The sequence below is a fragment of the Macrobrachium nipponense genome, chromosome 23 (assembly GCF_015104395.2).
Source record: "Macrobrachium nipponense isolate FS-2020 chromosome 23, ASM1510439v2, whole genome shotgun sequence".
In the NCBI taxonomy this organism is placed as follows: Eukaryota; Metazoa; Arthropoda; class Malacostraca; order Decapoda; family Palaemonidae; genus Macrobrachium; species Macrobrachium nipponense.
In genome coordinates this window covers 37,996,429-38,001,428 of record NC_061090.1, presented here as the reverse complement: position 1 = coordinate 38,001,428, position 5,000 = coordinate 37,996,429, and positions in this window count along the sequence as shown.

Genomic DNA, 5,000 nt, shown 5'->3' with positions numbered 1-5,000 from the left:
AAAATCTAAATTTTATTCCTGTTTGATAAAGAAAGTTAAAAAAAATCAATATTTAATTCAACGTGGTAGTTAACATCAAAACATTTAATTTAAGAAAACTATGATTTTATAATCAATGATCATTATCTTAATTTACATTAATTTTCAGTCTGTTTCTTTCTCCTTCACCTTAGTATCGTCTATTAAATCCCCCTACTATTCATATCCTATATTGCTCACATGTTCGGTTTTACCACATTTATTAATCTGGATCTACACTATGAATAAAGGAGGGCCCATTTAATTTCTTCCCTTAACTTCCTGGATTGGCTTTGAAGTCCCATTCCTGGAATGGGAATTCGGGAATATTTTTTTTTTATAAACCTTTAATATGGTTACAGAATATCCTGATATTGAATGCGATATTCCTCTCCCCACTTCTTCCCCCCCCCCCCCCCCCCCCCCCCCCCCCCCCCTACCCCCCCCCCCCCCCCCCCCCGGGGTCTTAGACTGAACTGAATATCGTAATGATATTAAAAACTTCGTGAGTAATAAACCAAATCTATTTATACCTGCGTTCTTATCCAGCTGAAGGGGACGAGAGAGAGAGAGAGAGAGAGAGAGAGAGAGAGAGAGAAATGGGTTTCGTTACTATCTCCGTTGATCTTTTTTCTATTTTTAACTCCCACGACTTGTGACGATTTCTAAAACAGAGAGAGAGAGAGAGAGAGAAAGAGAGAAGACCCACTCAACTGAATATCACACAAACAGAATGAAAGTTCATTACATTATATATATATCAATATATATATATATATATATATATATATATATATTATATATATAGATATATATATATATATATATATATATATATCTATATATATATATATATATGGTTATATATATATATATATATATATATATATATCTATATATATATATATAGATCTATATACTATATATATATATATATATATATATATGTATACATATACTATATATATATATATAGATAGATTACTTGTATAAAAGGATAAATCTGGTGGCGGGAGGTCAAGAACTGCAAGTTATTCCAGGCGACCATGTAGCCCCCCAACCCCCCAACAGGCTGCTATGTATGGACTTGAAGTTGAAAAGGGAAAGAAAAACCAAAGCTAAAGGATAAGGAAAATTAAATGGTACGAATTACAGAAGGAAGGGATAAGAAGAGAGAGTTTAAGAGGAGGGTTTTGGAGGATATTGATATAGGGATTGAAGATGTTCAAGAATGGTGGGCACGAAATGCAGCAGTAATAAGAAGGCATGGAAAGGAGCTGCTAGAGAGACACTCTGGTATCATATGGGAAGAAAAGGAGAGAGGTGGTGGTGGGATGAAGACATTGAGAAAGTAGTAAAGATAAGAAGGAGGCAAAGAAAAGATGGGAAGAGTCACAGTCAGTGGAAGACAGAAATAGGTACAGAGAGAAAAACAAGGTGGTGAAAAAGGTGGTAGCCCAAGCTAAAGCAAAGTCGTATGATGATGTGTATAATGAGCTGGGGACAAAGGAAGGATTAAAGAAGATGATCAAGCTATCAAAGGCTAGAAATAAGAGCACAAAAGATATAACATATCAAACAAATAAAGGATCAAGAGGGTGTAGTGCTTAGAAAGGAGGAAGACATTGTGAAGAGATGGAAAGAATATTCGAACAGTTGTTAAATGAAGAAAATAATAGACTAATAAGAGAGGATGGGCAAGTGAACATTGGCATGGTAATGAGGTTTTCTAGGCAAGAGGTACTAAATGCACCTGAAGAAGATGAAGAATGGGAAGGCAACCGGACCAGACATGATCCCGGTGGAGGCATGGAAAGCATTAGGAGATGAAGGAGTGGATATACTGTACGATCTTATGATAAAGATCTTGAACAGGAAAAGATACCAAATGAGTGGCGTGGGAGTATATTGATCCCAATTTTTAAAGGGAAAGGCGATGTCCAAGAGTGTAATTAATATAGGGGCATTAAATTGATGTCCCACACTTTGAAGATACTGGAAAGGAGGATGATAGATGGCTAGGGGACTGAGAGAAGAAGTGCAAATAGGTAAAGAGCAGATGGGATTTATGAAGGGAAGGGGAACAACAGATGGTATAGTTTTGTCTGAGGCAAATAATGGAGAAATTCGGGGAAAGACAAAGGGACCTAACATATGGTATTCATTGACCTTGAAAAGGCTTATGACCGAGTCCCGAGACAAGAGGTATGGAGGAGCCTGAGGGAGAAGATGGTGCCAGAGAAGTATGTGCGATTGATACAAGAGATGTACCGGAATGTATTTACCAGAGTGAGGAGCAGTGTTGGGGAGACAGAAGGTTTTGAGGTGAGAGTAGGATTCACCAGGGTCGGCTCTGAGCCCATTTATCTTAACATAGTGATGGATGTTATAATAGAGGAAGTAAGGGAGACAGTACCATTGGAACATATTGTATGCGGATGATATTGTTCTGTGTGCAGAGAGCAGGGAAGATCTGGAAGTGAAATTGGAAAGATGGAGACAAGTACTGGAGGACAGAGGAATGAGAATAAGTAGATCCAAGACAGAATATGTTGTACCGCCACTGAGGGGGATGATAGCGAAAGTATTCAGCTTGGTTGTGGAGAGCAAAATAAGGAGAGTTGATAAGTTTTAAGTATTTGGGATCTTTGTTAACGCTGGAGGAAGTATGGAAGAAGAAGTAAAACATCGGGTACAGGCAGGCTGGAACAACTGGAGAGCGGCCTCGGGAGTTCTTTGTGACAAAAGAGTGCGCTTAGGTTAAAGGAAAATTTCACAAGACGGTGGTAAGAACAGCAATGCTGTATGGTACGGAAACAGCAAGCATGAGCAAAAAAGCAGAGCAGAAGAAGATGGATGTGGCAGAAAATGAGAATGCTTAGGTGGATGTCTGGGGTAACAAGAGTGGATAGGATCAGAAATGACTACATAAGGGGGTCAACAAAGGTGGTGGAAGTATCAAAGAAAGTGCAGGAGGGGAGGCTGAGATGGTATGGACACCTGTTGTTGGGAGAGATGAGGACCCACGCTGGGAGACATACTATGGGGGTGGAGGTGCATGGAAGAAGAAAAGAGGGGGGAGACCAAGAAAGAGATGGAAGGACTGTGTGAGAGGAGACTTACATGAGAAGGGGAATTGATGAGGCAGAAGCACAAGATAGAAATAGATGGAAACGGCTCATCCGAAACGGCGACCCATATAAAAAATGGGAACAAGCTGGGCAAGAAGAAGAAGAAGAAGAAGGAATATAATATGTATATATATATATGTATATATATATATACTATATATATATATATATATATATATATACATATATATATATATATTATATATATATATAGAATATTACCTATATATATATAGATATATATATATATATATAATATATATATACTATAGAATATATTTATATATATATATATATAGAATATATACCTTCCTCCTAGAAAAAAAAATCATACAATCTAATGGTTTTTAACCGAAGGCATCCTCGTCGGTCAACATTTCATTTCGCCTGACTTCCTTTTGCGATGTTTTGCGAATCGCAATGAAGAATTCCCCTCTTTTTAGAGACAATCTACGATGGAAAACTTTTTTTTTTTTTTATCAAAGCGACAAAAAATTTCATGGTTTATTTTTTTTATGATCGAACCACCGATTGCGTTGCAAATGACTTCATTAATTAAATTCTCTCTCTCTCTCTCTCTCTCTCTCTCTCTCTCTCTCTCTCGTGTTTTGATTAATGAAAGCTTTGTTCGAATATTGTAGTGTTTTATTTCAGCATTTTATTTCGTTAATCAAATTTATTCTCTCTCTCTCTCTCTCTCTCTCTCTCTCTCTCTCTCTCTCTCTCTCTGATTAATGGAAGCAATATTTGAATATTATAGTTTATGTCTAATATTCTTTCAGCACTTATTTTCGTTAATCAAATTCTCTCTCTCTCTCTCTCTCTCTCTCTCTCTCTCTCTCTCTCTCTTTCTCTCTACTTTCAAAATTCATACTTTCTTGTCTTACGAATTTCGTTATTATTACAATTCCTGTCCTTTATTATAAACTATTTTTGGTTTGCATGCACTTAATAAAGATGGAAAGAACGACTGTCCAATTAGACAGGCAAATATCAGGTAGATTTTCAAATGAATCGAACATAATTACTCCCGTGACAAATTCGTATAGATGATCAAATTGAATGGCTAATGAGATTTGATTAGAATGATAAAGGAAATACAAAAATTCATCATATTCTTATCCAATCAATAATTGGCTAATTAAGATTTAGTGGTCTTCGAAACAGAGAGAGAGAGAGAGAGAGAGAGAGAGAGAGAGAGAGAGATTATGCACTAATACACGGTAGAGCGATACATTGAAAGAGAGAGAGAGGACACAGTGAGAGAGAGAATAAAGGCTAATATATAGAAGAGAGATAGATTAAGATACAGACACAGATTGATGGGTTGAGAGAGAGAGAGAGAGAGAGAGAGAGAGAGAGAGAGAGAGAGGAGGAATCACGCGCTGATATATGGTATATAATTAGCTACTGTGACATGGTTTTGGTAGTACTCGCCCATTCATTGTCATGAGATGCTAATTGGCATAATTACAGTGCAATTAAATCTCCTATCAATTACGGGAAAAATATCCTCCGCTCCAATTGAAGTATTTAAATGTCAATCAAAGCCGCTGGTTGCAACTTCCACTTTACTTTCCAGACGTTAAAAGACATCACTAAAATTGCAACACAATTATATGCCAATTAGAAACCTCAGGGCTAATTGAACGGTATTAACAGCAGCTAATTAAACTACCATATACTGGTTCGTGATTCCTCTCTCTCTCTCTCTCTCTCTCTCTCTCTCTCTCTCTCTCTCTCTCTCTCTCTCTCACTTCATTCCTATCGACAATTGAAGTATCCTAAATGCTTAAATCTTATATCTTTATGGATATTTTTGATTATTTAACAGGATTATTCATCACTCAC